An 11,700-nucleotide genomic window follows, 5' to 3' on the forward strand; every position below is an offset into this window, starting at 1 on the left:
GAGCCTCTCTGGGAGATGGACGGGAATGGACAGTTCTGCTGCTGCAGACCTTTCAGTCATGAAACAGCAGGCGTGCAATAGGACCTTGGGTACATTATTGTCTCGCTTTGCACTTGAAGGACGGGCTCGAGGCTGGCCTCAGCTGTTTTGTGCCCATGCAAGGAAGAGCTTTCATTCCTTTTGGGAAGACCAGGATCTATGCCCTTAGAGCAAACATCCTGATAGACTAGCATCAAATTCTACTGTTCACAGAATCCCTTATTAAAGCTCTGCTGAGGAGTTGTTAATTTGTGTTCCAGCCTACCTGCAAGGGCTGTTGTAAGGCCAGGGTGGTGAACCACTTTGAGCCTGACAGTTGAAGTTTGCATGGGCTGCCCATGAGTGATAAGTATTGGGCCAAAGGTAAAGTGGGCTCAGCAAAAAGCAAATATATTTCCTGTTTGGAGAGATGTTAGCTTGGAACACTTATTGATAGTAATTAAGCCATAGGTAAAGCATCTAAGCCTTTTAGAAGGGGATGGGACAGGGAGAACTGCATAAAAGCCAGAAAATCACTGAATAATTGATTGGGAATCCAGACGGACCCAAAGCTGTACATTATATTTTTGTACCATGGACCATTTTGAAAATGCTTATGATCAGCATAACACTATGATTTCTGTACATACAACAGTTTCCTTATGCATAGTAGTAGTGTCTGTTAGGGGGCGTTCCTATCAGTTGTTCCTTTGATGCTTGTAAGCCCCAGAGCTCGGAAACTTACAAGCAACACGTGGAGTGGAAGGAGCAAGGGATGCACACCACCTGCTCTACATTTTTAGTTTAGATGGCTGTTGTCTGCTATCTAACTGGGAGCTTGGAAGGGGGAAGAGAAGGATGCTGTAGAAGACCTAGGCTGCAGGTATCCTGGTCCCTACAGTCTCCTCCCCTTCCGGCTCGCTGGAATGGTGCCTTTACCTCCTGTCCAAGGTTGTGCTCTCAACTGTGGGAAGGCAACTGGCATACGAAGTTCTTTCTGTGCCAGCTGTGGAAGGGGGTGTCAGGGAGGATCAGACTGCAGATTTCCAGCTCCATGGTCAGAATTCTGTTTTCTGACCTTGGATATGGGAATCTGAAATATCCTATTGCCCCCAGATGATGTCTGGGAGTGACAGAATTGCTCTCTGTTTCAAAAAGAAATGTTTCTTCAAGGGCAGCATGTGCAGCTGGAGGTCAGTGTCTTCTTTGCCTCTGGTTTCTGGCAATTTTAAATGCTCATTCCCTTGTATAATTCCTTTCAGTGCTATCGTATGCACATCAGACAGATATAAATTGGCCTTACACCCAGGTAACTTGCGTATAGTATTAATCTCACTTCTCTGACTATTTTATCATTCAGTGTGGTTGCTTGGGCATATGGATTGGCCCTTCTTGCTCTTTTTGTGTGTTTTGCTTAGAAAAAAAGCTTTCTGGCAGTAGTATTATCTGTTTGCTTGCTTTTAAAAAAATTGCCAGGTTTTTTTTTGGGGGGGGTGGGAGGGAATTATTTTTAGTCCAGTAAACAATCTGCTCTGGTCATTGCCTGTTAGCCCTATCAGAAGATGTGCACACACACATGTAAAATAATTGCTGGTGCTTGAATTCTGAGTCAAGGCTGGCACTATGGGCAGCTTAGTGGCAATTGGTCTGTGGAGCAATTGGGTTGGTCAATGGTTTAGTAATGATTTGTGTGGCACTGGGCTAACTTGATTTCTGCCTGGAATGAATAGATGACTGCCTGAAGTGAGTGTGGGCTGTGCGGGCTGCCACCTGGAATGTCTTTGTGTGGCTGTGTGGATTATTATAATAATCATAATAATTGTCTTAGATGCATTCAGAACAGGCTGCAGGAAACCAAATATTTCTGGATGGATCCGAGAACAGCATTATTATCTGGTGCAGCTTTGTGGATTTCATCCTGCTGCTTTATACACATGATGCAAATCTGCTTGATTTGCAGTACATGGGGAGTTGTTGCTGGAACAGGAGAACATGGACTTAAAAGGAGTTCTTTTGTGTGAATTCCATCGAAGAATCCAATGGTCCCTTGAGTACTCTTCAAGGAATGGAATATTGTGTTCCTAGTCAGTGGTGGATTCTTCCTCACCCCCATTTTATATGCTGTTTCAGTGTTTGTTTGTTTTTATTCTGTGGTTTTAAGTCTCTTTTTCTAAACTGTCAAATTATTATATTTTTTCAGACTTTCTAGCCCTTCAGTTCTTAAAATGGTGTTCCAGTTTTATACATACTTGCACTGCTGCTAGCTTTTATTTTGCCTTTTTTGGTGTTATTTTAAACAGAATAATATTGATTCAATACTTTGCTGGTTGATGGTATTTGATGGCTTTAAGGCTTATCTTGTAAACTACCTAGAGAACTTTAACTAATGTGAAATACAGAAATGTAATAAGCAATGCAGCTGACTGCAAAGTTGAATTTCTTTGTGGCATGGCTACAGGGACTGCCCTACAAGTGCCTGCATTTACCATTACACCACTACAAGTCCTCCTGGAGAATGAGCACTTTTAAACTCCTGGACTATGCATAGAATAATTATCTCCTAAGATTCCACTGTCTGTAAGGATTTGTGCTTTGTCTTGGATTTGGGTGACACCACATATGAGATCTGCCAGTAAGTGTATTTTTGCTGTCATAATCCATGTGCAGACACCACCAGAATAGAACCTTCCACCTTAAGAAAATGGAGACTAGCTCCCTACTGCCTTGGCTAATGGGATTAATAAGCTAAAATTGTTCTGTATAGTGGAAGAAACTGAAAAGCCATTCCAGTTTATTGTGAGCCTGGAGCAATATTTTGAAATGGATCTGAATAGCAATGCAGTAAGTTGCTGGAAGTAAAACCCGATTAGGTAAGGAAGCAGCAGTAGCAGAATGGAAATGGAGATTGAAATTTAAGAAGCACTGTTGCAATAAATTGTGGAGTATTTTAAACAAGCACATTTCCCTAAGTGCAAAAATATGCAAATATCACAAGCAACTCATTTTGTTATGTACTAGCTGTGTTATACATTACACAGTTTAAACTTGTGTAATGTATTAATATCTTTATTGTATTCAGTAACTGCGTAACAGACTTCGTTTTCCTTTTGCCACCAAACTGAAACGTCTCTTTTTGCCCACACTTTTTAACATTTCAGTTTTTAAAAAAAGACGTCGTTTTTATACTAAACTGCTGTATTTTTGGCTTGATGGTCGAACAGCAAATCCTGGGTATTTTTTGAACCTGGAATACTGAACTTGTTTCTAGTGTTCTTTACAACGCCTTGAGATCCCTTGTGGATGAAAGCGATTTATAGAATGAGGGGGGGGGGTTCCTCAGAAAAGACGACATTTTACATTTCCCCTCTTAGCTTAAATAGATGCGTTCATAATTATTACTTCCACGGTGATGCTATGAGCACCAAGGACCAAGCGAGAGGCGATGGCGCGGGAACCCCTGCGTGACATCATGCGTGTGGGCGCAGCCCTCTGTCTGGGTTTCCCCTGCACGTGTTCCGGCTCTCGCCAAACGAGCGGGCTGGGGCAGCTGCCGCGGGACCTGAGCGGCTAATCCGCCGGCCGCGCTGCTTTGGCATAGCGGTAAGAGACGCTGCGAGTTGCCTGCCGAAACGCCCTCGGCTTCTGCCGCGCTGCAGAGTTCCTCCTTTTGGCTGCTGCCTAGAGAACGTGTAAAGCAGCAGCAGATGCGCCACCCAGGTGAGAGCTGGGGAGGGATGGTCGCCTCTGAGGAGGGGACCTGCGTGACTGCGGGGAAGCGACCCGTTCGTCGCTACGCAGGCGAATGCGAGGTCCCGCTCCACCCTCGCGTTAGCAAACTTCTCCGTCCCGCACAGACGTGGCTGTGCCGCGTCCCCTCTCCACGGAAAGCGTTGCTGGGGGTGCTCCTGCATTGTGGACTCTCGTCTCAGAAGGAGCTGACGCTTCAGTGTTGAGCCTAGTAGGACAGCATTGCTAGGGGTGGACAGAGGGGATGCCTTGGTGGAGAGGGCAGATTCTCATAATAGGGGCTGATACCAAAGTTCTATATCTACCGATGAGTATCTTCTTCATGTGGGTGCTTCCAGACGCAGGCTGGCTAGCACTACTGATCAAAAGTAGATTATTCTTTCCTCCTCAGGAGATTTGTTTCTCCAGAAAAGAAAAAAGATGGAAGGTGGAGTGGGGGAAAAACAAGAGGGACACAAATGGAAGTTGACAACATTGGGACCCGCTTGTAAATTCTGTGAGGGTGGCAGGGCAAATGCATCATAAAAGGTCCAGCAGAAGCAGACTGCCACTGCGTATAAACTGATGCATAATTGCCCGTGTTTGTTTGGGTGGGAGGGTAAGTTCTCAGAGCATTTAAACAGACACCTGCAATCAATTTTCTGTGTTCAAATCTGTCTTCTCCAACTTGGAAGTTCTCTAGATGTGTTCAAGTCACAATGCCCATTATCCCCTGTTGATACACCCAAAGATGATGCTGGCTGAGGATGATGGGAGTTATACTCCAACCCAACAGGAGGAACCCGGGTCTGCTGTAAATCATAACTGCAGAGATGAAGGGGAAAAACATCCAAACAAAAGGACAGTTATTTTAAGCTTTGTAAACCTTAATGCCTTCTTGTACTTGGAAGGCTTACAGGCAAATAACAAGATTCCACAAAGCCTTTGGTCTTTGCTCTACAACACTTGCTGGAATTAGCAGAGAAGGTTGAGAGTCAGCTTTTCCACAGATTATTTCACTGCTTTTAATTTTAGCATTTTGTTTGGTCAGATCATTTTATTTTAGTGGGGATACAGAAGTTATGGCAACAGGAGCTGGTGGAAGGAAAAGCATTTGAAAAAGCTACTGTGTGCTGGATGCACTATCAAGTCATGCAGAATGTGCTCAATATCTAAAGGAAGGTATGGATTCTGTCCAAATGCACACCACAGGCTTCAAGATATTTTTAAGTCTGGGCCCAGGGCCTGCCCTGCCTTTCTATTAGGCCCAGAGACGACTGCCCCAAATGGCAGGTTCTGGGATAGGGGACATCAGTGGCAGCCTAAGAGCTGTTCCTCCTGAGTCCCCTGTCCATTTCTCAACAGTGCACTCCTTAAACTAGAGTGCTTCCTTCAGATGTGGTGGTCAATGCTATCTGTTGTCAGTGCTGAAAGAAAACTCAACAGCCAAGCAGGTCAGTTTCAGTATATACAATGGAGGAGGTGCCATCTTATTCTTTACCTCGGAGAACAAAATATTTTTTTGCACCACTCCCCCAAAAATTATTGTGCTGCCCTACCCTAACCCTTAATCTAAAAAGCACAGAATTCTCGGAGGTGAAATGCTTGAGAATTTTCTTTTTGACAAAGACAATGATCATTTGCAAGATATGATTAGCCGGCAATGCTGCCTTACTCTCACACCAAGGCTTAGTTTATGGCAAGGATCTCCAGGAGCCTTCTATGATTGAAGTCAGGACTTAGTGGTACAAAGAACAGAAAGAAGCACCCTTGAGCAGGTGCAAAGTACATATGCACATGCTAAGGATTAGGGAGAAGGCCTTCCAGACATAGCAGAGCAAAGGGCTTCCTTTTCCTAGGAATCAAGTGTTGCTTGTTACCAACAACTGGAAGAGACTCTATTTAATGTCCCATTTGGAACAGGCAGAAAGATCCTTTTGATTAATTTCAGAGAAGTAGCAATGCTAGTACATTGTAGGAAATACAGCTATTTTTGTGGCCAGATATATTTAATGAAATGGTCACTAGTCCACTGCAGCTTATGTGGCAATAACTTTGTTAGTATTTAAAATGCCACAGAACTCAGGTGATTAAATGCAGAAGTTAAAAGGACCTGGGTTAAATTCCTGCCTCTGCATAAGAATTGTCCAAGCTAATTTGTTTAACATGCCTCTGTTTCCCAGTCTTCAGAAAAGAGAGACTCTTCCTCTTCCTGGGGCTGCGAGCCATTGTAACATCTCCTAATTCCAACAAGGAGGTGGGCAATACATAAACTTTTGGTCCAGAGAAATCGCTGTGGCCATTGTTGATTTAGTACAGCTGTCCACTTCTGGTTCATTAGACTAGCATGGAGGTGGACAACCATTCAGCTTTAAGCCTGGGTATTCTTATTAGTTGTCTATAAATTATCACAGCACTTTTAAAAGCTGTATCTTCCCAGAGCACATCAACCAGCAGCAGTCTTGGTTAAATGGGTAGTTTTCAAGGAGCCTGAGAATACATCAATTGTTACTGATGTGTCATTTGCCCTAATGCCTTCCAGCTCCCCAGCATCTTCCTTAGGACAAGGCCCTACACAATTGCAGTATACTTGCATCACTCCTGGCTTATGGCTTTGACACTGATTAGCTCTGACAGTCATACAAATTGTTTCTATTGCAAGGCCATTGGTGCTCTAAGACCATTTTGTCAGCCCCATCTAAAATATCTGTTTTCTGCCAATTGGCCAGAAAACTCTGCTGGAGTCCCAAGTATGTGGCTGTAGCAGTTTTCCTCAACCCAGTGCCCACTAGAAATTTGGGATGATAGTTCTCCTCACTCAAACCCTTGGCCCTGGTGGCTGGGGCTTATGATAATTGTACTCCAAAACCTCTGGAGGGCACCAGATGGGAGAGAGCTGGGTTCCAACAAAAACCATAAGGAGTATTTACAATTATCCTTGCCTGTGTTGATTGAATATGCAGCATCAATAATACTTAGGAAGCTCAGAGTGAGTTTTGATGGCAACAGCCTCAGTCTGGTGCTTCCACCTAGTCATTGGCTGGCTAGTCTCAGGAATCCTACTGCAGAAATTCTGCTGCTGGACTGCAAAGAAGCAAGGGTATAAACTAGGGGCATATTGGTGATTGTAGTCTAACACACCTGCAGGGCACCATATTGGGAAAGGTTGCCTCCTGGAAATATGTATTTTTAGGAAAGGTTTTCTTTTCAAATGGAATCACTCTTTTTTCACAGCAGTAGAACTATAACCCCTACATTGCATTCTCTCAAAAACTAATCTCTTGGCTCCTCCAGCTGCTATCTTCTGTTACTAGACAAAAAACAGGACTTGGCCAAGTGTTAATATTGTGACTAGAGGAACAAAAACGGTACCCCCCTCTGGGGAAATGGTTACAGTTGAGCTTATTCACCTTCTAACTTCCTGCAAGGAAATTTCACCAGGTAATTGGTGAACATACCAAACAGCAGCAACCCTGTAGCAATTTAAATCAATCTCCTGTGAGTTCCAGGGTACTGGGGTAAATGATTATCTCCAAAAGGGAGCCTGGAAACACCAGCAACTTTCTTCTAACCAAAATGTATATAGTTGAAATGTTTCAAAATTTGCTGCCAAAGCTTCAGATGTTTCTGACATTGTGTAGTGCAGTGGCTGAAGCATTAGAAGCAAAATCTCCGGTACAAATATCAACCACAAGCCCAGGTGATCATCGTTGTTCTCATTCGGGGGCACCACTAGCAATGTAGAAATAATACTGGCTTACTGTGCAGGTAATTTTAAAGATCATTTTAATATTGTACAATAAATCAGTTCAGTTTAGATTTGTAGTGTAATATACGCACTTAATAGTATTGTCAGCACAAGTAGACATCTCTCATGCTCCAGATGTTGTTGAACTATTGACTATACTAGCTAGATTTAACAGGAGCTGCAGTCCAATAACAACTGGAAAAGCACAAATTCTTGGTCTCTGGTTTATGCCTTACTTAAATGGCTGGGATTCTTGCAGGAGTTCATATACAAAGGCACTAGAGACACCTGCCAGGCCCAGATGTGATGTCTGTGAATGTATTTAGATCAGATAGGGAATTGCCCATGGAAGATGTGTCTAAAGTGATGCACCTCCTCATGGGTGGCAGGGGAGTGGTGCTTCTTCAAACTCTTCTGCTCTGGATCCACTACTCCCTCTAAAGTGTGAACCAAGGAGAACCGCTAGATCTGGGTGGATGACAGTGCTGTCAAGAGGCACTGTCCCTTTTCTTCCTTAATAGACATTTTTTTCTGGTAAACAGGAGGAGGAAAGAGGTGTTGGGGAAGCACAGCGCAGCTGCAAATTAAGAAAATGACAGAATCCCACAGTATGCTCGTGTCACCACTGATTCTTATTTGGACTGTGTTGATTTAAGCCCTCCCCAAAAACGTGGCAATGCTGGTTTCCAGAGCTCACATAAGGGAGCTTACAACCTGCCTCCTTCCATAAATTAGCATTTCCAGTAATTTCAGGGCCTCCTCAATAAAATGCAGAGTCTCCTTTGCTTAGGCAGTGGGTCCTACTTGCACAAAGGAAAAGCACTGGCATGGGCAGAAGCACCCCTACAAGTATCATATGAAACTCCCCTGTAAAATTCTGTAAGAGGTAATGCAACTACACAACCAAGGCCTCACCTGAAAGCATCCATACTAGTTTTTCCAGATTTGAAACAGGTGAAAATGATCCTTTCCTTTGCTATGCATTTGAATGTTATGGAACACTCTGCTAGAAAGTTTTTTTTGTAAAAAAACTCAGCAGGAATCGTATCATGTTACATCAGTACTGGCTGTAGATTTGGTTGGAATGGTGCACGGCACTTAGAGCTGTGAAGGCTAGAAAAAAATCTGAAAATGAAAATACATATTTTCTGGGCCTTTGCAATTCTAGGTGTAGATTTTCCCAGCCAGGTACCCTCCAGGTATTTTGAAGTATAGCATCCATCAGCCCTACTCAGCATGACCAATGGCTAGAGATAATGGCCTTTGTAATCCAAAACACCTAGAAGGCACTTGGTTGGGGGAATTTTTTTTCTGCAGACCACACTACATAGGCCAGGGGTCCCTGACATGCAGCCCCCAAGCATCAGGGCATTTTCCCTGAGACCCTCACTGTTCTTCCTGTCTCAAGCACCACCATCTACTGCTGCTTTTCTTGTCCCTTTCTTTCAAGACACAATAACATTCTGGTCTCCATGGTTCCTTCTGTCAGTCCCCTCTTGATCTTGTCCATTTTGGCCATTCAGGATGCTTTGCTAGCCAGCAGAACTCAGGTACCTGTACCATTCAGCTCTTTCACTTCCCCTCTCCATGCACTACCATGTTGAAAGCTATATAGGTGTGCAAGGAAGATAAAGCTGCTGTGTGGATGGGTACAGATGATGTTTGACCTGTTTTTGCAAAAACAGGCAGGAAAAGGAGAGTAAAAGACTTGGCAGTTTTGCAAGAAGGACAGAAGTATCTTGCACACTTAACATTTCAAGAAGCTGCATGCATCAAGGTGGCTTCCAAGGCTACTGGGGAGGTTGCTGCTCCAGGCAAAAGCATTCTTCCTTCTTCAACAAGAGCTGGTTGCTCTGACTTTTTGCCTTGCTTGCTTCTGCCTCTCCTCCCCCACCCACTCCAGCAAGGACTCTTCTCACGCACCTGTGATTGCAGGAGCCAGTGAGTAGCCCCTTGGTGAAGGGAAGCTTATGGGATTCCTCTTCCCACATCTTCCTCCCCCTAAGTTCCTGTCTCCCTTGTAAAATTCAAGTGTAGGTCAAGACTTACGGATGAACATTTACATGCCATTTTAAGGGTGTCATGTCCAAGTCAAGCCAAATGCCTTGGCTAACAGAGAACAGCCACAAAAATCACACTGACTAGGTAAGCATGTGTAGTTAGGTAAAGTATTGTTCCAAAGTGGATTGCATTCAAGTTAACATTTCTTCATTGACCTCTGGATGTTTACTTCTGATCTAAATTGGTAGCTTTTAACATTTAAACTGTGGTTAAATGTTAATAACTTTTAACATTTAAAATGTGGCCTTCTTTAAGCATTGGGCACTCTCATGTGCCCCCATGTCCCAGAATGTTGGGGACCATTGTATCAGGCTAGAATGTCAAAAACTCAAGAATGTCTCCCCCATTGTTTTTGTTTCAGATTCTTCTCACCCTGCAGATACTTGCGCATCCAGAAACAGGTTTCCACACTACTTGGAGATGGAGCTTGCCTCTCAAACATGGCCACTGAACATGAGTGCCCCAAACCACACAGAGACCCTAGCTCTACATTCTCAGGACCATTCTTCTTCCAATGAGAGCCCTCTTTACAGCGATTACCAACCACCAGCTTATGACCTTCTTCCTGTACCCAAGGCTGTGCTCTACATGATCATGGCTGGCATGGTAGTGGTGGGTGTGGCTTATGCCATTATTGGTCACTTGATCAAGGACCTGGCACATGACTTGGCAGGTAAGTCTACCACACACCAACAGCAGTGATGCATATTAAGCTGTGCTCTGGGCAGCAGCCTTAAACAAATGCAGTTTATGTGCTAAGAAAAGCTTAATTCTGCTACCCATGTATCTATGCAAGCTTCGACAGTTATTTAATCTAATTTTATATGGCTTTGCTCATCCGTATTAGAACCAATGCTTTCCAAATTATTCATAAATTATCTGGAATTAGGAGTAAGTACTGAAGTGGTAAAGTTTGCTGAAACCAATTAACAGTGGTTAAATCAAAAGAACTGTGAGGAGCTTCAAAATGTCAAACCCAGTTCAGTGTAAGCAAGTATAGAGGATGTATATTGAGGGGAAAAAATCCCAGCATCAAGTATAAATTGATGAGATCTTAAGTAGCAGTGACTGATCAAAAAAAGGGATATTGGAGTTGGGGTTAAGAGTTCACTGAAAACATTGACTCAGTGTGCAACTGCTGTGAAAAAGGCAAACTCTATGTTAGGCATAATTAGGAGACATTGAAAATAAAACTGTCCATATCCTACCACCCTTACACAAACCTATGGTGTAACTGGACTTACAATACTACACACAGTTCACCAACCTACAAAAGGGTACTGTAGAGCTGGAGAAATGCAGAAAGGGGCAACTAAAATGATCAAGGGGTTGGAGAAACTCCTCCACAAAGAAAGGCTATCACTGCGATTGTTTAGCTCAAGAAAAAGCAAGCAAGCGGAGACATGACAAAGTTGCACAGAATTATGCATGGTGCTGAGGAAACATTTTTGTCTCCCATAATATTAGAACCTGGAGTTTCCCCCTGAAGTGGATTGGTGGGAGATTCAGGACACATAAAAGGAAGTTCTTCACAAGAGTGCATAGTTAAATGTTGAAATTCATACCCACAAACTGCAGTGGTGGCCACCAGTTTGGATGGTTTTAAAAGAGGTCTAGACAAATTCATAGAAAGTGGGGCTAACAAAGGCTACTGGCCCTGATGCCTACATGTTCCTCCAGCATCAACAAGTGTGCCAATGGATGCCAGCTGCTAACGAATTGGGCAGGAGGGTGCTGCTGCACAGCTGTCCTGCTACTGTGTGAATAGAACGCTGGACTAGGTAGACCCTCACTCTGATTCAGCAGGGCTCAAGTTCCTGCAGTTCCGCAGAATCTCAATACACAGTGGCCAGCTTTTAAGACTGCTTCACACATAACCTTTTTCATGGCCCAACTGCTGTATTTGAGACGTGGATATGAAAATGGTTTTCACACAGGACTGCACCTATGCACTGCTGCACCCAGTAACTGGCTGCTGTTCTGTTTTGGAGGTGAATGGATAGCAATTTGCTGGTGTGATCAGTTCATACAAAATGTTTTCAAGCATAGCCTTTTTTGACAGAATACCTTTCCTGCCTTTTCTAATTTGGACTGCATGAACCTATGGCTGCTAAACAAACATCCAAAAGGCCACAGGATATTTCAAA

The sequence above is a fragment of the Varanus komodoensis genome, unplaced genomic scaffold, assembly GCF_004798865.1.
Source record: "Varanus komodoensis strain SLA01 unplaced genomic scaffold, ASM479886v1 scaffold42, whole genome shotgun sequence".
NCBI lineage: Eukaryota > Metazoa > Chordata > Lepidosauria > Squamata > Varanidae > Varanus > Varanus komodoensis.